The sequence below is a fragment of the Hyperoodon ampullatus genome, assembly GCF_949752795.1.
Source record: "Hyperoodon ampullatus genome assembly, contig: scaffold_410, whole genome shotgun sequence".
In the NCBI taxonomy this organism is placed as follows: Eukaryota; Metazoa; Chordata; class Mammalia; order Artiodactyla; family Ziphiidae; genus Hyperoodon; species Hyperoodon ampullatus.
Window position 1 is genome coordinate 152,605 of NW_027640603.1, and position 21,124 is coordinate 173,728.

General features: G+C 39.0%; 1 pseudogene across 1 annotated transcript in view; it reads right to left on the minus strand.

The window, feature by feature from the left end:
• Nucleotides 1–21,124, minus strand: part of LOC307070097 (centrosomal protein of 78 kDa-like) — a 50,501-nt pseudogene that overhangs the window by 16,279 nt on the left and 13,098 nt on the right. The window contains exons 2-7 of the transcript in view: nt 13,948–14,067; nt 13,456–13,847; nt 10,182–10,354; nt 10,018–10,090; nt 8,853–8,956; nt 6,688–6,862 (exon numbers count right to left, since the gene is read on the minus strand). The product of the transcript in view is annotated as a centrosomal protein of 78 kDa-like (transcript). The remainder of the gene's footprint in view (nt 1–6,687; nt 6,863–8,852; nt 8,957–10,017; nt 10,091–10,181; nt 10,355–13,455; nt 13,848–13,947; nt 14,068–21,124) is intronic.

Here is a 21,124-nt window from a genome sequence, read left to right on the forward strand (position 1 = left end):
CTTTTCTCACATGCAGAATTGGTGATAATTTTAGTCTCCTCAAGACTCCCACGGGGTTACCTCTGTTGTGACACTTGAGAAACAACTTGAAACTCCCAATTACTTTTTGTTTTTCTTCCTTAGAGGGCTCATTAGGCAGAAACCATGTGTGAGTTACCGTTTTTCCTCTATAGAAAGCACCAGAGAGCACCCACATAATAGAAGTTCCAAAATAAAGAACTCTGAATGACTGAAAAAGACAGGGAATGCAAGCAGGTTACCTGTTGCTTTTTGCACGTTCTGCAGTAGCCATGGCCGGAAACCAGACACACCAGGTGGTAGAGGTTCAGGACCCTAACATTCTTTACCAGCAGAGTGTTTCCTTCCATTACTTGCAGGTTGCCTTGTGGCCAAGCCTGTGTTTGACAAAGCATGAAAAGAAGGAATCAAGATGCACCAAAGGTCTCCAGAGCAACTGTCACACGTGTACACTTTGAAAGGAATCAAACAGGCACTTGGCAATGATGCCAAGCCCACTAAAAAGAGGATCGTTTTGTACAAAGGTTTTACATAAGCCAGCATTTTTAAAAAATATAAGTTCTCTACAGTAACAAGTTATTTTAACTAAAACAAAAGTATTGAGATGTGCAGAAATGAAAAATATTTTTTTTTAAAAATCCCAAAGTATGATACCTTTTATGTGTCATGCAGAAACACTCAAGTTTACTGAATCTTAGAACACCTTTGGCATTTCTGAATCTCAAGGACACAGAAACACAGATACACCCATGACTTCTGCCAAACAGAATCTTCAAAAGTAGGCCAAAATTTAAATTTAAGATGAATTTTTCTATGTAAAAACAATACAAGTTATAAGGCTGCAAGTTGCTGGGGGGTAGGTGAGTCAATGTTACCCTCCTATAAGCCTGTCAACCTTCACTGCTCCTTTGATTTCATATAGAAAACACACAAAAAAACAAATGAAACCCACTGGATAAAAGAGTGAAATGTGGAGACTTATCCTATATTTCAGTGGTACAGAGGCAAGTATCTTTATATGAAACATTTGGTTGCAAAAACTAGACCTACGTGTTCATATTTTACTTAGAACAAGCCATATATTAAAATTCACATTTAAATATTTAATTTGAATTTACTGAAAACAAACATCATAGGTTAAAATGGTTATATTTATCCTTCAAAGCTACTATATTTTATGTTATTTTATTTATTTATTTTAATAGATCTTGATTGGAGTATAATTGCTTCACAATTCTGTGTTACTTTCTGTTACACAACAAAGCGAATCAGCCATATGCATACACATGTCCCCATATCCCCTCCCTCTTGAGCCTCCCTCCCACCCCTCTAGGTTACCGCAAAGCACCAAACTGATCTCCCTGTGCTATGCTGCTGCTTTCTACTATATTTTAGCAGCATTAGGATGCAGGGTAAAATGGAGTGTATGCAGTAATATAGGACAAATATTTCATAGAGAGTACCTTATTGACAATCACCACATGATCCTGTGTGATTTACATGCCTCTTAAAAAAATATAGGGGCTTAGTTCATTTTGTGCTATTTCATTGTGTTTTTTAACTTAATTACCATCAAAAAATGTTTGTATGCATGTGGTTTGTATGTGTATACCCTTCCTTTACTTTCAGAAACTAATGCAAATACATTTGTATTAAATTTTTTTTTAATTACACTTTTCTTGTTAGGAGATAAAAAAATTTCTAATAAAAGTTCCCATCTCTTTTTAGGCATACATAATTACAATATAAATGTGACACAATTCACACCATTATTTCCACCCCTATACTCACCTGGATCTAGGTATATACCCAGATACTGATTAGGCTTACCTCTATGTCTCCAAATAACTGAGGCAAACACACAAAAAAAAGCCCAAGAAATAAAATTACTCTTAAAATAGCTCAATGAGCTTGTATACTTCAGTTACATTTCCACTTTGTTTAATCATGCTAAAGATAAAAAAATGTTTGACTGTTTTCTTCTCATTCCATGATGCCCTATTATTCTGTACTAATTTTACAGAATTCCTAATATGTTTTACATATACATGTTTTATTTATATACATTTCCATTTCGAATATCATAGCAAAAGTCAACTTAGCTATTTTAAGAACGCTTTACATATGATATAAATTTTTAATAATAATATCTAATTAGTGTGATATCCCAAATCTTAACTTCTTTGTATGTACTATTTGATTCTTAAAATATCACTCTCTTGAAATAACAATTGGCAGACAATCATAAGCTTTTTTTTGACTTCATAAACACTCTTAACAACTTATTTAATACACTATTTCCAATTTTTCACCAATTTAAAAAATTGACCAACTCAATGAAACCTTGTGAATACAATGTTAAAAAGTATAACTAGGAATCATAGAATTTAAATTTAGTGTGAAAAGATAAGAATGGCAAATTATATTGAAGCTATGTGGAATTATGTTTATAGACAGCAGGAAGAGAAAATAAAAATGTAAATATTGCTTGATAGGATAATGGGATTAGAGGTGGTCTTTTACATTTTTCATTTTTATGCTAATACAATACCTTTATAAAACCCACAAATCTTCAAACAACACATTTTTTTTTTTTTTTTTTTTTTTTTTTTTTTTTTTGCGGTACGCGGGCCTCTCACTATTGTGGCCTCTCCCGTTGCAGAGCACAGGCTCCGGATGCGCAGGCTCAGCGGCCATGGCTCACGGGCCCAGCCGCTCCGCGGCATGTGGGATCTTCCCGGACCGGGGCACGAACCCGTGTCCCCTGCATCGGCAGGCGGACTCTCAACCACTGCGCCACCAGGGAAGCCCAACACATTTTTTTTAAATTGTGGTAAACTACACAAAACAGAAAACTTATCATTTTAACCATTTTAAAGTGGACCGTTTAGTGATATGAAGTCAACAAATTTTTAGAACTTTCAGAGGGCACCTGAATAAAAGATCTGTTGTCCGTTGGTGATTTTAATGTATCTGGTATATAACTAAACTCACCACAAAACTCTTTCTGGGAAATTCGCAGATCATAAACATAAAAAATTTATTTTGCTTTATATTAAACCTTATTGTTTTGCTGTTTCAAAATTCAAATTTACTCACAAGAAACAGTTTCATATTAGATTTGGTTGCACAAATGGTGCTCCTGCTATTCATTCTTATCACCAAAAATAAAAAAAGACTATTTGTGACTAACGATTATATGTTCCAGAAAATAAAAAGTTAAAAGGTTTTCAATCTGCCTATCTGGGAACCTAAATTAAATCATCACACAACATTTTCAAAAACAGAAAAGCCATTTGATTTGACTAAAAACTTAGTTTTAAGATGGCAGAAAGTACCTTGATAATTTTCTTTTAAGAAAGAAAGAAAAACAAACCATTAAAGAGAAATTCTTCCAAGAGAACTGAAACATGTTATATACCTCTGACTTGGCACTCCTTCCATCTGGAGAACTTTTCTGGTAACTGTTTTCAGCACAGAATGATCTAAAGTAAAATGAATTGAAATTAGAGTAATTATTTCCCAATGAGTGGCTATTTCCATTTAAAACCAAAAGCCAAATAATTATTGCTTTTCCCATAAATTTAAATATGAAATCTACATTATGTAATTATACACTTATTTCCCCCTTTGTGTATTCTAATTTCTTCCTCAGAAACCTAAGATACCATCTTGCAGACTGCCCACAGTGGCTACTATTTTGGCAGCAGCAAGGTCAACTTTAAACATTTTGCATCTAAAGTGGCTTTGGATACCTTTGGATAGAAAGTACAGTCTGAGCACCGTCCAGACACTTAGATACCTAAAGGCATCTAAGCTATCAAACCAGGGCATCTAAGATAACAAACCAAAGTCCTGATATTCTCTCAAAAGCTGCTCCTCCCATCAGCCCCCTTCTTCTAAGTGATACCACCCAGTTGCACACATAATCATCAACGACTTGTCTCCTTGTTACTATTTCCTTCATACCTCACATCACATCTAATGTGTAATAGCTACACCCTCAAAACACAACCTGAATTCAACCACTTTTCACTTGCTGCAAACTTCCAACCTAACCTAGGCCATAAACATCTCTTATTTGGAGCACTGTGATAGTCTCCTAACTGGTCTCCCTGTTCCTCTTCTTTATCCTCCCAAGTCCCTTCTCTATACCAGGTCACCTTATTCAGATATGACTTAGATCATGCCTTTTCCAGTTCAAACCCTCTACTCATTTAGAATAATCCACATCTTTACTCTGGCCTTCAAGACTTTACAAGAGCAGACCCCTGGCTAGCTCCTTGACCTCATGTCATACCACACTCTTCTTCACTCAGTACTCTGCCTAGATTGGCCTCCTTGCTTTTCCTTAAATACTCCACCCATCTACATGCCCACATACTCATTGCCCCCTTGTCCTGGAATGTGCTTACACCAGCTCTTCCATGGCTTGCCGCTCTCTTCATTCAGGTCTCCGTTCAAATGCCACTTCTCCAGTGAAGCTGTCCCTTAACATACCTGTCCAATGGAGTCCTACCTGCCCCCACTCACTCTCCTTACATTAAGATATTTTTGCACTTCCTACTCTCTAAAATTATATTACTTATCTGTTTACTCATTTCTAGCTGAACTCCTTCACTAGAATGTAAGCTCCATGAGGGCAAGACTTTTGTCTGTCTGGTTCACTGCTTTATCCGTAGTGCCTAAATCTGCATCTGGCACACAGAGGTATTAAAAAAATTACTTGTGAAACTGACAAATGAATAAAGTGCTCCTTTCAAGAATTCAGAGGTTGCACAAGAAGGAAATAATGCTCTTGGTGGAAGCAGGCTTAGTATCTAGGTTCACCTCTATTCACAGTAGAGATAAGAAAAATTTACAGGTATAAATCACTTTAATTAGAAAATTATCTGCTAAAACCATAAGGGAAGTACAACTTTAGAAAAGTACCGTTTTCTAGGATACAAATAATAACAAATTCAAACAATGTGTGAATAGAGAATACATACTAAAAACCTATCATGAAATTATGATGGTCAAGAACTCTCACAGTAAAAGGTCAGACAAAAACCAGAACAAATGATCATGAATTCTAGTAGTTCTGGGGCTGAACAACCTACTCATTTAAACAAAAGGGGTCATCGCAAAAGCACAGGTATTAAAAAATATTACATGAAAGGAAACTATCATGAGTCATTTACTGAAGTGTTGAGTGGACCATCCCATTAAAATAACTGGGGTCTTTCAACACCCCATGACATACAGAAATAGCAAGTCAGACGTATGGATCTGACAGGATATGCTACAACCCTTACAAACTCTCACTACAGAAGAATGGACACACGGTGTAATTAACCAACTAGCCAAATTAATACAAACAGCCAGTAAACCTCACCAGTAAATCAAACGAATACAAAACAAAACAAAATGTGGTTATTCTCCTATCAGATTAAGCCAAGATTGTGTACGAAAAGTCTTTAAAATGTCTATACTCTTTTGATCCAACAACTCTCTTTCTACGAATTTAACCAAAAGAAATAGTCAGAGATATAGGTAAGGATATATATCAGAGTACTATTTGTAACTGAAAAACTGGACATACCTTTTATACAAGATTGGGTAAGCTATGTGTACTGTGGCATATTCATATAATGGAACACTGAAGGGTCACCAAAAAAATGATGCAGTAAGGCTTCCCTGGTGGCGCAGTGGTTGAGAGTCCGCCTGCTGATGCAGGGGACACACGTTCGTGCCCCAGTCCGGGAAGATCCCACGTGCCACAGAGCGGCTGGGCCCGTGAGCCATGGCCGCTGAGCCTGCGCGTCCGAAGCCTGTGCTCCGCAACGGGAGAGGCCACAACAGTGAGACACCCGCGTACCGCAAAAAAAAAGAAAATAAAATGATGCAGTAGATGCAAATTTACTGACTTGCTAAGATGGTCATACTGAATTAACTGAAAAAAGTTATAAAATTTGGATTAATCCCACTTGCATAAAAAAGGGAGAGGTACTCATTTTTGTAGTCTTACAGTTTTTTAAAAGTGCTACCAGCCAGTGTTTGTGAGAGGCAGGCTTCACATCCACTCTTGGGGTGGACTACAAATTGGCATAGACTTTTTGGGTGGTAATTTGGCCATGTGTATCAAAAGTCTTAAAAATATGTCACACTTAGTCATTCCACTTGTAGTACCTTATTCTACAGAAGCAATCCCGATGGACACAGAGACGTATATACAATGTATTCACATTGTTTGTGACAGGGAAAAGCAAACTGTCTAAATCTAATTGCAAATAATTGATTAAACTATGGGACATCAATAGGATGGAATACTACATGATGCCTCATTAAGTGAAAAAAGCAGGAATATGAAATAGCAAGTATACTACAATTCTATTTTTGTAATCCCTAAGTGTACAAATATATTTATAGAAAACAATAAAAAGACTGAGAATATATACACCAAAATGAACAGTGATTTATGTCTGGGTATTAAATGTATAGGTAATTGTTCTCTTGTTACTCTGTATTTTCTGTAAAGTATATATGTAACTCTTAGAGAAAGTTTAAAAGCAACATAAAAACGATCAGAAAAATGAGGCCTTAAAAAAATCCTATCACAACAGTATCATGCCAAAAGCTAAGCATATATTATATTAAAAATTCAATATTTTCCATTTTAGAATTTACCTCCAAGCCATAAATCCTCACTAAGAGATTCTGCAAAAGCACGAGCACCCAGGTCACCAATGAGCTTGTTGCAGTTCAGAGTGATGCGCCTCAAACCAGGCATACAGTCAAGATCAGGTCTCCTGGAACGAAGACTCTCAGCCCAGGTTGCTTCATGCCTTCTGATAGTCTGATACTGCAAAGATTTAACGGGACGAAATTGGGATGTTTCAATAAGGAAACAGGGTGTGCCTACTGAGTATGGCTTATTATGTCAGAGATTTACACACACACATATCAAGCATATATGCCAGGAGAGCCAAGCTGAGAAATTAAATAGTCAGTTCTGCTTTACGAGTCCAGTGACCCACATTCTAGTCGGTCAGTGATTAGATTCCAGCCACTGGATGACCTGTTTATGAACACTTATGTAAAGTTGGACAACTCAATTACAGTCTAAGAATTATTTCCTTATCTTCTAAGTCAGGGAATTGGTTCTAAATTCTATCATTGCTGAGGCTCTAAATTTCATCTTTCTGTCCTCCAATGGCCTCCAAACACCTGACTGGGCAACCGCTAAGAAAACTTTTTAATACGCATCTTATTTTTTCACAAATTATATACACAAAGTTCTATACATATAACTTATGTACATTATAAGATACATAGATATTTTTAAATGATACAAAGCTAAATAGGTTCTAATATTTTCTTTTCCTAACTTCTAAGGCATTCTTTTATTTTATTTATTTTTTAAAAATATTTATTTATTTATTTGTTTGTTTGTTTGGCTGTGCCGGGTCTTTAGTTTTGGCCTGCCTGATCTTTTAGTTATTGCATGTGGGATCTAGTTCCTTGAGCAGGGATCGAACCCAGGCCCCCTGCATTGGGGGCGCAGAGTGTTAACTGCTGGACTGCCAGGGAAGTCCCAGGCATTATTTTTAAAACTATATTTACAAAATGGATCTCACATGCTACCTAGGGTATGCACACAAACTTTAGAGGCCTGGACTATGCACAGCCAGTTTGATGTGCCTTGGGAAGATAATGGTTTGACATTTAACCACAAGTCTTGTCTTAAAGACATTCAATTCTTTATATTCATAAAATCAATTTTGGTAAGAGGGAACACTGACTTTAAATGAAAAATGTCTTGTTACATTTTTGAAAACATAAAAGACTCAAAGTGCCTTTGACACTCTAAAAGGAAAATCATTAGTGTCATTTTCCCATTAACAATAGCTTATAAAAGCTCCAAGCAGAAATAACAGCAACCACTTACACAGTGCTTAGTATGTGCCAAACACTATTTATACAAATGAGTTCATTTAAACCTCACAATGAGGCATAGACGTTAAGTGATTTGTCCATGGTCACTAGCTATGAAAAGGGAGAAAGGGAATTTGAACCTAAGCCATTTGGCTTCGGCACCCAAGTTCTTGACTGTTCTCTACCCCAGGGGTCAATGGACTTGCCCTGTATAGGCTCAAAGAATTTTTCAATTTCCAAAATCTAAATTTAAACATTTCCAGCTCTGTGAGCTATACAGTTTCTGTTGCAACTACTCAACCCCACTGGCGTAGGCTGAAAGTAGCCATAGCTACCATGTAAACAATGGTGCCACTATGTTCCAAAAAAACTTTCTTTACAAAATCAGACGACGGGCTTGATCTGGCCCACCAGCCATAGTTTACCTATCCCTGGTCTGCACCATCGAACTATTAAAAAGGCTTCATGTCAAATTATTAAATAATTTAGGCCTAAATACAGTAATTATAACCACTGTAAAGTTGTGAAGGCACTGGTTTAAAAACTCTATTTACAAGTTGCCGAGGTAGTGATTTTTATTAGTTTACAAACTACAGTAGCTAATAGACACTTGATTCATTTAAAGATTGAAGACTATAATGGCAGAGTTTCTTCACAGCATCAAAATCAATGTTTTCAGTAACTAAAAATACATAGAAGTATTATTATGTATTATATATTAAATCTCTTATTTCTAAAATTAAGTGGACTATCTTTACTAAATGGTAGAATCCCAAACTGAAAACTGGTCTTATTCTTTCAACAAAACGAAAGATGCACTCACAGATATCAAAAGAAAAAATTGACTGCCATCTGTGTCAATGTATGAATGTGTTTCAATCACATATGTTTTTATGAAAGTTTAAACATAAAATCACCTTTAAGATCTTGGGCATGTAATCTGCTCCCTGCCATGTCAGATTATACCCCGTGAAGTTTACTGTCTTAAGAGTGATAGAGTTCTTTACACCTTGACAAGTAACTAAAAGGAAACAAAAAACACACACACACAGTAAGATGAAGAGCCTATACATTTGTCAATCTTGACTTATCTGCTTTTCTTGAGTCAATTGGGGGTTTATAGCCACATTCTCAAAATCATTAACTACAATCTTCCCAAACAGGTGATTGATGAACTGATGCATTCTAAAATTTGTCAGTAACAAAGTGTTATACCAGTTTACAGCAACAGTTTAATTCTATTTAGGTACTAAAACTGAATACACTGAATATTGCAAACTTTCTTCCCAACCACTCAGTAAAGTACTACATACTTTTGAGACAAAGGGAAAAAAAAAAAAGAAAAACCTAAAAAGCATAAGACTCTTCCGATTTTCATTTCCAATGATACATGCCAATCTTGATGATCAATCACGATTTAAATGTCAACTGTAAACCCAGTATTTTATTAGCTGCTATGCAGTGTACCAGAGCAATAGAAGAGAGAGGACCTCAAACCCTCTGTTCCCTCAAATTGAAAGGCAGGCTTCCTTACCCCTTCAGACCACTACTGGACACAGGGAACACACACTAATGTTTCAGGACCCCAACCAACAGTCACCTGCTTTGTGATTACTTCCATGACACACCCTCACCAACACAACTGAGTTTGCTGCTCCTACGGGACGTTACATGTATTTACTATTTTAACACATACCACAGTGCATCATAATTATGATTGCAGATAGATGTTCTAACAATTTAAAGAGAATGATGACTTTTTTGCTCTTTACATCTTGCTATTTCCCTTCCCATAATATTTCTTGAAGAGAAACCATAAAAATATAGACAAACACAAAACACAGAAAATATACAAAATGTGTGGTTTGTGGCTTAACACAAAGTTAAGTAAAATTAGTTCTGACAGTATCCAGCATGACAAAATTTCATGGTACAAATGAGAATGGACCAAGGTTTGAGCAGGTACAGGAGACAATCCAGGCATGAACAACACCAAGAAAAGGTAGACAGGAAGTAACATGGTGTGTAGGAAATCACGAGACCAGTCTGATGGGAAGAGACATAAACAAGACTGAAACTCACTTTCTAAACCTCCATCTCCAACTGGACAATTCGCAAGACACAGGTGCACCAAAGTGGCCAATTTATTCAATCCCTTTAATATGGAGGAAGAGTTTAAAATTTTACTGGTTTAATTTGCCCCAAAAGCAACTATCAAATGTTGGCAGGACACAATGAAGGCTTACCTTTGTTAACATAGTTAAGCCTCTCTCTCTCACAACTAGCCCACTTAGCTCCACGTTCCTTAGCGCACCCGATGCACTTACACAGCGTTTAAGAGCTTTACACAATTGGAAGGTCACATCTTTATTTCTTTTCGCAGGAACACGACTTCTGTAAACTTTATTTCTGCCAGAAGCTAAAGCAAAATTATTGTAAAATAAGTGATTTAAAACACACATTTTATCATCATTAAAAAGCATTAAAAAAAGCATCTGCTCTGTGCTAAGGATTAGAAACGACTCCTGCCCTTAAAGCCTTCATTAAGGAGGGACATGTGTAAACTCAAAATTTCAATCACATGAGAGAAAGAAACATAACCTTTATGCACAGAGGTTCCTTTGGAGGCAGAATGTTATATCCAAGTGATGGCTTCATGATAACCCTGAAGCAGAATCTAGAAAGATGAGGCTATGCAGAGTTGGAGTAGGAGGTGCATTAACTGCAGAGGGAACATCTGTGAAAAGACACTCAAGCCTGACTCCTGCTGGGCACTGTAAATACTGCAGGTGGGGATGACTAAAGGCCAGGGGTCCAAGTGTGAGAAGAGACAGAAATGAAAGAGATGTTGGCCCAAGCAAGCCTGGGAGAAAGCATGACTTGTATCCCACAGGTGGTGAGACCTGGGGCTACCACTGGCTGAGTAAGGGTGCCTCCGCTGATTAGAAAAAGGCTCCCCGCTGCTGAAGGACCGACAAGATAAAGGGAGTGATCACAAAAAGCTCCCCTTCCTCAGGGCAAAGAGCCCTATGAGGCTTGGCCGAACACAGTTCAGACTACAAGCCTCCGTGCAGAGCACACGCTGGGCGGCTAGTATGCAGTAACTCTGTGTGGGCAAGCCATTAGCAGCATTATTTTAAGCACATCTTTTTATGTTAGAAGATCACTTAACCCGAGCAGGCGGATGAACTTAGAGGAACTGAATCCAGGGGCCGTGAACCACCCAGGAGTTTCTGCCATAGTCTGGGCCAAATGTAATATGGATGAAGAAGCAAATTTAGGAGGAGGCCAAAATTTACAAGATAGACCCACTGGATGCAAGACATAAAGAAAGTTCAGTGAAGGAACTCTGAAGAGAATGGGCTCTACAATAAATTTTTCTTACATTCAATGTAAAATATTAGGCAAAATTAAGTACAGTGGCCTTTAAGGTCCCTTCCAGCTCTAATTTCTTTTGATTTCTAACTTATTACTCTGGTTAAGTAAAGTCCCTTCAGAGGTACAGAACAGTTCTTATACCTGAATGGGATGCAAAGAATAATCTGACTTCTCTTCACCAGGGGATGAGTTGAACTATCCTTGCAGAAGAGATAACAGATGGTGTGAACCCCAGATCCTGGAAAAGGTCCAGGCACACGATGAGTATTCAGCTTTTTGAAAACAAATGAACAATCATTTCCTCTCCTACATCTTCACACCCTTACTCTGCTGGTTACTTTCTCACAGCTTATAAACATCCTCAAATATACCCACTTAAAAATCTCTCAGACCTATGGTTCTTTGGATCTTCTTGTGGGTAACCTAAGTCTCTACCATGCCTTCAAACACCTGTCCTCCCAAAAAGCCCAGATCTGTACCTTGGGTCCAGACCCGTCTACCAGGCCCCTCTAAAGCACTGAAGATGAAGTAAGATCCTCTCGCCACCCCCAATACCTTCCTACCGTGCTCTGTATCTCTCAAAAAGATGCAGCTGTAAACTGTCACCCACGCTTGCTGCCCTCCCTTTTCTAACTGGTCACCAGGCCTCACCCATTCTCTCTCAGATCTGCAAAATCCAGTCCCACCTTTTATAACTTAAGTGGGACCCTCAGATTACAACTCAGCCTGCACCAAATCAACTGCCTTCCACATGGAGGTCCGAGTGAGTCTCTAAACCACAAGTCCATCTCTTCTTTGGTGTTTCCCACAGCCTTCAGGATAAACACCCAAACTTCTGACAGGACAAACAAGGCCCCCTTCTCTTGGGCCCCACTAAGTTTCCAGTATCAACTCTCATTTCTTTCCCAAACCCTGAGTTCCAGTCCTATACCTTAGTTTTGCCATATTTTCTTATATTTCTCAAACTTTGACACACACTGCTCCCTCCTGCCACCCCAGGACCTTCTACATATCCTTAGAAAGGATGGCACCTCCTCCAAGAAGCCTACCCTGAACTTTCCCTTCCAAGATTCTGTGCTCTGCAAAGGGGAAAGATCGGGGGGAGGAATCCATTAGGAGTTTGGCATTAACATATACACACGACTCTGTATCAAATAGATAATCAACAAGGACCTACTGCATAGCACAGGGAACTCTACTCCATAGCCTGTAACAAACTGTACGGGAAAAGAATCTGAAAAAGAATGGATACATGAATAACTAAACCACTTTGCTGTACACCTGAAACTAACACAATATTGTACATCAAGTAACCTCCAATATAAAATAATAATTAAATTTTAAAAAAAGATTCTGTGCTCTGTAGCACCAGAACTCACTTCTTCCAGAGCACTGACTACTGTGCTTGTGTTTACCTGCCGCCCAGTAGAAGGGGAGATTACCTAGGGCAGAAGCATCGTCTCCAGCAGCCCTTGGTTCTGACAACTCATTCAAGTGCCAGGCTACTTTACACACATAACCTGCTTAATTACTTCTAAGAACCCACAGAAAGAGTGGTTATTAATGTCATTTTACAAGTGTGGGGATTGTAGTCCAAAAGAAACCTGCCCAGGCCACAGACAGCATAAGCCCTGGAATTCAAACCCTAAGCTGCCTTCACACCGGTGATCTTTGCACTATATGATACGAGTATTGAAAAAAAATTTTTTTTTCCTGAACCCTGTTTGAATGGAAAGGAAATGAAGCTGGGATATATCCATTTCCTAATCGCTTTGGTGTGTACCAGGCAAAGTCATTCAACAGACCAGGTAACATCTGTGCAACAATGAACGATGCTCCAAACTGTGCTAAGTGTTCTACTTTGTAGAGTCTAGAAGCATTAACACAGTGCATCCTTGTAACCACCACAGAGACTGGGACCTGTTAAGCCCACGCTACAGATGAGAACACTGAGACCTAGAAGCCTTAAGGCACTCGGCCGGGGTCACCGAGCCGGCAGGAGTCCTAGGCCGCACGCCCCGTCTAGTGCACGCACACCCGGGCACTGGGCACTGGTTCTAGTGCCCACCCTCCACCTGGCACCATCGAAAACCCCGCTTCTCAGCGCCAACACGAGGGGCCCTGGAAGCGGGAAGTACAAACCTGTCTCGACAAGCCGTGGCTGGAAGAAGCTCTGGATACAGATCAGGGGCAGCGGGTGCTCAGGAGCGGCGCCCAGGGCACCCCACGGAGGCGGTCGGCCTTAAGTCCAGCGGGGCGTCCCGCAGGGAAGCGCGCACGGAGGGCAGAGGCACCAAGTCCTGCAGCGCGCACAGGTCCTCAGAGCGCGGAAAGAAGTCGGCCACGCTGTCCCGGCGCAGCTTCACCGAGTGATCATGGCCCGAGCACGGCCTCGGGGACGCTGGCTGCGGACACGATGGCCACACCCGCCTGGGGGCCCCGGCCCCTCGGGCGCCCACTGCCCGGCGGCTGCGGCCCCGCAGCGTGCGCAGGACCGGCGTCGCAGCCAGAAGACATAGGGCCAAGGGCCCCAGCTACGCCAACCCCCCCCCCCATGCCGCGCTCCGGAGACCCCGCGTGGCCTGGTGTTGGCGCAGGCATCTAGGCCCTCCACGCCGCGGGGCTGGGGTTTACGTCAGCGGGCGGGACCGTTGGGGCGGGGCTCGAGGACGTCTGCACGCTCGCCGTGCGTCCGCACGCAGCCCTGTCTCCCACGGTGACGCGGCCTGAAGAGTAGGGGCTTGAGCTCTGAGACTAAGGCAGCGCGAAACGTACGAGGTGTGGAGACTTTGGGCTTTCCAAAAAGCGTTTGCTGACTCATCCAAACAAAAGTGAGACCTGGTTGTATCAACGCATTTTAAAAGTAAACTCCCGTAAGTGTCTGTGCTCCCCCCACCCAGGAGAGAGCGTGCACTCCGTGAGGGACACACGAAAGGCTGAGTGAACGTCTGCCTGTGGTCCTTTACCTGGTGCACAGGTGTGTGAATTTATGTGGAGAGCTCTTAATTTCTGTAGTTTCTGCTAACTTGACACGGTAGTTGGCAAATGGTGATGTGTTCCATGCATTCAGGACATGATCGTGGTTACTAATAATCACTTTGTTTGGTACTGACAACTCCACAGAGAATTTACTACTGAATATCCAGTTTCCAGAAGAGAAACTGAGGCGTAGGAAGTGAAGTGACTGAGTAAGAGTAAGGACTCAGACAACTGGTGTTAGTAAATTAACCCTGCAAGGAGGCCGTTAGCCTGCGGTGGCTCTAGTGATGCGGCCGCCTATGTAAACCAACAAAAATCTAAGCCTGTCAACGCCTCAGGGTGGCGAACACTGCTGAGGACAACCAGTCACAAACCACCAACTAGGCTTTAAAGTTATAGCAAGTCAGTCATTTCCTTGCTTTGCTTCTGCCCTTTTAAAATAAACATCTCTGCAGCTCCTGTGGCTGGAGTGCTCCTCATCATTTCCGCTTTGGTGGTGCCTGAATTGAATCTATTTTTGCTCACGTAAAGTCTTATTTTCAATATGCCTCAGTTTGTCTTTTAACATTGGTCGTAGAAGTTGGATTTGTGTCCAGTTTCTAGAACAGTGGTCGTCCTCTGGTCAGGCCTTAGGCGTTATGCATACAACGTTCCTCTTCTACCACCACCTTCTGGATGCCTCCACCCACTACCAGCTCCCGCGTATCAGATCCCCTAGATGTGGTCAGCAATGGCTTTCACATGCAGCATGCTCACATTATAATATCGCAGACACTCCTCCGTCCTCCAGCCAGCGTGTGAACTGAAACATTACCATTCCTGTTGAAGAGCCTGCTGTGACCACTTTCCCAAACACAGCCACTCCCCAGCTGACCCTGGGTAACCACTCTTCTGAACTTGGTCTCCATCACTGCATGGATGTCTTTCTATTTAGGCTACATTTTTAAGTATTCTTCAACCTCATATAGTATTCTACTATGTTTTCTCTTCTTACTTGCTTTTTTTAGTGTTATCTTTGCTAGGTTCATCCATGCTGACACGTAAAGATCTGTCTAGTTCATGTACTTTCCTCACTATGTAGGATTCCCATGTAGGGAAGTACAATAATTTATATGTGCATTTTCCTGTTGATGGACATTTAAATTGTTTCCAATTTTCAGTATGATTTCTGTTTTAAAACATTTTTATATACTTTCTAAAGGTCACTTTACATTTACTGTTATTACAAAATATTGGCTATATCCCCTGTGTTGTACAATACATCTTTGAGCCTATCGTACACCCAGTAGTTTACATCTCTCACCTCCCCACCCCGTATTGCCCCCTCCTCCCCCTCCGCACTGGCAACCGTTAGTTTCTTCTCTATATCTGTGTCTCCCCTTCTTTTTGTTATATTCGGTAGATTGCTGTATTTTTTAGATTCCATATATAGGTGATATCCTACAGTGTTTGTTTTTGTTTGACTTATTTCACTTACCACAATGTCCTCCAAGTCCATCTATGTTGCCGCAAATGGCAAAATTTCTTTCTTTTTTAAGGCTGAGTAGTATGCCATTGGTTATATGTACCGCATCTTCTTTATCCATTCATCAGTTGATGACACTTAGGTTGCTTCCATATCTTGGTAATTGTAAATACTGATGCTCCGAACATTGGGGTGCATGTATCTTTTCAAATACATGTCTTTGAAAACACGTGTTTTTGTTCTTTTTGGATTTATACCCAGGAGTGGAGTTGCAAGGTCATATGGTAATTCTATTTTTAGTTTTTGAGAACCCTCCATACTGTTGTCCACAGTGGCTGCACCAGTTGCATCCCTACCAACAGTGTACCAGGGTTCCGTTTTCTCTAAAAATTGTAAATTTTCTTCCTAGGGGTAATTGAGATGATAGTTGAATAATAACATAAGATCAGGCGAAGTCTAAAGAAATTTTAGAAAAGCTGGATAGAGTAGGAAAACTTCTGTTCGCTGGCGTCTGAATGTTAGAGAGACACCAAGACATGTGGGCCAAGTTGTGGAGAGAAGGGAAACACAGACGCAAGCTTGACACTTGGTGCAGCTTTTCTCCTTGGGGCATTTGCTGATTCAAATGTTACAGCCTAGGAGCTGCAAAGCCAAAGAGTTCAAAAGACTCTAACGACAGAAGCCAAACGGCAAGAACCGTTTTACATTGATAAACAGCATTTTAACTATGTAGAAGCAGAAAATGAAAAGAAAGAACTTTGCATTACGTTTAATAAAAGTTTAGAGAGATCTTTGTGGTATATTAGTGAACTTATTTGTGGAAATTTAGCCATGTACATTGTGTTGGAGAGGCACCAAGAGTTCAAGAATTCTCACAATTTGAGTACACAGTTGCCTTAAATGTTGGCATGGTGGCATCCATTTACATAACAATGATTTGGAGGATGTTGTGTTAGTCAGCTCTTGCTGTGATAATGCTTTGGAACAAATCACACCAAAGTCAGTTACATAAACAAGAATTTATTTCTCTTGGACCTATGGGCTAGCTGCAGTGGCTCTCTTTTAGACCTCTAGATGGCTAGTTTTGCTCCGTGTTTTGGGTCAGTTTGAGGTCTGTCACACAAGCCCAACTGTGAGGCCGCAGCTCCCAGGTCCTGTCTTCTCTAGAAGTTCACTGAAACATAAGAGGTGAGCCCAACCGCACAAGCCCATTTAAGGCCTCTTCTGCCCATTTAAGGCCATCATGTCTGCTCATACTTCAGTGGCCAAAACATGTCACAGATCTAAGCTGTATTTAGAATATGTGTATTTGTTTAAAGTTGGGTGCTCTCACAGAAGAATATTGCATTTTGGACAGTGTTAGCTTGGCATTTCCATTGGCATTTGCAAACGTGATAAACGTCGTGTGCACTTTTTCACCTTTGAGAACTTTTTGAAATTGTGGGACAATTTCTATGGGAAAAGAGGAAGGTACATTTTAGAACTCAACTCTAGTTATAGCAGTGTTGGGAGAAGAATTAATGAGATAAGGTCAATACAAATGAAAGATTTGGGATTCACATATTCATAATTAACATTAGCATTCTTCAGAACATTCCTGGAGAATTGTGATGCTTGCTTTACGTGATTTTATCATAAATCATTATAATCTGACCAAGCCACTTCAGTAAAACATACATCATACAGTACATCGCATTTTAGTTTTTCCTACCACTGCACAACTTCTCATCAGGCACGAAAGCCTACATATGGTATGGTTCCATTTATGCGAGATGTCCAGCAGTGGCAGATCCATACACATGGCAAATATTATACATTAGTGGTTGCCAGGGGTTTGGAACAGAGGGAAATAGGGAATGACTCCTTAAAATGGGTGTAGGTTTCCTCTTGGGGTGATGAAAATGTTTTTCAGCTGGACAGCAGTGATAGTTGCACAACATTGTGACAGTACTAAATTCCACTGAATGGTACAGTGAATTGTAAAATGATCAAAATGGTGAATTTTGTGTTCTGTTCATTTTACTACAATAAAAAGGAGAAAGAATTAGGGAAAGACTTAGAGTTTGGGAAAGTAAGGTGAACTGGTCAAGAAAAAGACAGCTCTACTGTTCAGTTTTCTCTCAGCCTTCCCAGTGCATTAATCCTCAGCAAAAAGTAGCCTGAACTTGTAGATGATAGTCATTCAACACAGTGCGGGGAAAAGTAAATAAAATAAAAGGCACCTCTTCTTCTTTAGCACATCTGTGAAAGGTTAACTTCCTGCTCAGCCACATGGACATTCATGAAGACGTTTCACTTTAGGTGTCCTCTACTTCAGTACTTTACTCACAGCTCATTCACACATGTAGGCAACAGCATTCCTTAATTCGATGGAATCTGCAGTGCTGGTTGTGATCAGTCTCATGAAAAGAAAAGGGAAAGAGGAAAAAGCCTCCACATTGACTTGGTGGTCTTGACAAAATGGATGCAGAAGACAGCTTGAGTGTCAAACTGGAAACTTATTTTCCTTTTCCTTTTCTTTTTATCTTTCCTATCAGGTCTTCTGCCCACTTCCCACCCCCTTCTTTCAAACAGGAGAGACACTAATTAGCTGCTTTTTTTTTGTTTGTGCTAAAACAACTATTGTTTGGGGTTTCTTGTTGTTCGGTGAACATTTTTGTTTTTACTGCCAAATGAGCTTCGGTGGTTGGTGTAGGGGGTCTCTTGGGAACTTAACTTTTTCCAGTTTAAGTGGGAAAGCTTTTTTGTTTGAATGGGCTTTTTACTGGGTGCTTCAAGGTTTGCTCCTGGCTCTTTGATGGGGGACTGGATAGCACTGTGTTTCCTTTGAGGTTCCGATAAATAAAGGATCCTATGTCCTCCTGGGCACTCTTTGTTGATTTTGCTGTGTGTCCTCTCTAATAGCCAGATGCAGATTCCAGGAAAATGACATATAAATGAATATAAGTAATCTAATATTTTTAGAATTTGCTTTGGCCATACTCCTGGTCTTTTTCTACTTGTAGCAGATGGCTTTAAAGAGCATTAGCTATGTATATATTAAATATAATATAAATATACCAATATTAAATATTATATTGATATATAAATTTAATATACTAATATTTATATTAATGTATAACAATTATGTATTATATTAATATATATTTTTGCCTAGCGTATATTATATACAAAATATATGGGTAATGAAATGTATTTATATGGTTAATATGTTCATAATATTAATATGATATATCCTGTAATATTGATTATAAAACAATTATATCATAATATATAAATTATAAATATATATATTTATATATATTATAAATATATAATTATTATTATCTGATATAATACACTATAGTTAATATATTCTATATAACACAATACGTAATGTATTAGTATAAGACAATTATATTATGTAATATAAATATAATACATCTATAAAACTATATATATTTTAATTATACATTACACATACAAGTATGTATAGCTATTTATAATTTTATTTACATAGGAATCTGTTCATCCTAACAATTGATGTAAAAATATGCAATATTTTCAATCAAATGGGCCTTTACCTCACTACCTACACATAACTACTTTTATAATCATGAACCCTGTCTAACTCATGCTTCCATATCTCGCAACCTGCTTTTCTACACATGCACATAGATGACACACATTTATACACGATATATATGTATCCTGCCAGTTTTCAGTTCAATGTATATAACTATATAATATATATAATTATATTCCTGTGTATGTATACAAATATAAATCAAAGGTATGTGTATAGGTATGTATTTCATATGTTTATATAACTATATCATACAAATAATGTATGTGTATATAAATACATGACTATATACATACATACCCAGAAATATACTTCTTTAAACAAAAGGGACCTAAATAAAGAGTTCTCTAAGAATAAAACTAGTTATGTCTCACTGTTTCAATAAGAGTTTATAGTTTTCTACTGTATGTGCTTCTATAATTGTTAGGAACAATTCCCATTTGTTGAATGTTAAGTTGTTTTAATTTTTTGCCATTATTAATGAAGCTCTAAAGAATACGGTGGGCAAGATTACTTGAAAAACTCTCCTGAAGGAAAACGGTTAGGTATGCTAGGTTAAATGTACACAACTTATTTTTAAGTGCGTGGTTGATTTTTGAAGTATGCAGTAGAAATTTCCAGGACCCATGAAAGAAGGGTGGTACATGTGTGAGAGTTATAGCTATATTAGGAGTGGACTGAAGATCTTGATAGCTTAGAACAGAAGCTGGAAATCCTGTTTTCATGGAGCCAAGTGGCAAATATTTTAGGCTTTGTAGACCAAAGAGCAAAATTGAGGATATTATTTAGGTACTTAGGTAACCATTTAAAATGTTACCAGTTAAAATGTGAAAATTATTCATAGCTCACAGGCCATAGAAATAGGCATCTGTCTGGATTTGTAATACAGGCCATAGTTTAATGACACAACTGACATAGAGACTTGTTTATAAATGGCCATAACCACGTGAGAGGCAGGAGGTAAGACTCCATCCCTACTAGATGGGAAGATAGAAGTAAACCTATCTATCCCTTGCTTCACCTTCAATGAAAGGGTGTGCCAGGAGAAAAAATATCTGCTGGCAAAGGGAGACTAAGACCAAATTCTCTTGGCCTCTGCTCTGGGTAGGAAACAGGTAGGAAATCTTGAGAATTCTGAACCCCAGATCTGTGTTCCCAGTGTTTGGGTTGCAAATTTATGTGCGGTCTTGCAAACAGAAGCTAAGAAATTAACTTAAAATGCTCCCAAATCGGTGGTATTCCAAACACAAAACTAAACCCTTTCTGGAGAGGTAGACCTTCAACACAGGCCTATAGCATTCCCACAGATAAAGTTTAGCTAAACATGAGCTCATGATCTAAATTTACACAATAATGAAGAAATCAGCTAGAAGTGGAGAGAATCAGCCAAAAACAATCAATACCAGAATTATATTCCCAAGGCCATCCATCAGATGTTGGAATAATCAGGTGCAAGGCAGAAAATATACATAAAACTAGAACTGAAACAAGGAACAAGGATGTTTTAAAAGACTGGGTAGGATCTTTAAAACATTTTTCAAGTACATGTCATTGATAAAGCTAAAAACTCGAAGGTTGTGTAATATAGCAGATTAATCATGGAGAAGTGTGAATTTATGCTGTTTTTAAAAATATGGCAGGTCAGATTTTCTGCCTAATTATATAAGTAGATTTATCTTTTAAAAATACACATTATTTTAAAGATTTTTTGGCTGTAAAATAAGTTAAGGTTACTTCAAAGGGCTTCTCTCCAAAGAAAAGTGAGAAGTAGCAAAACACAGAAAGTCGAGGGGAAAAAATGT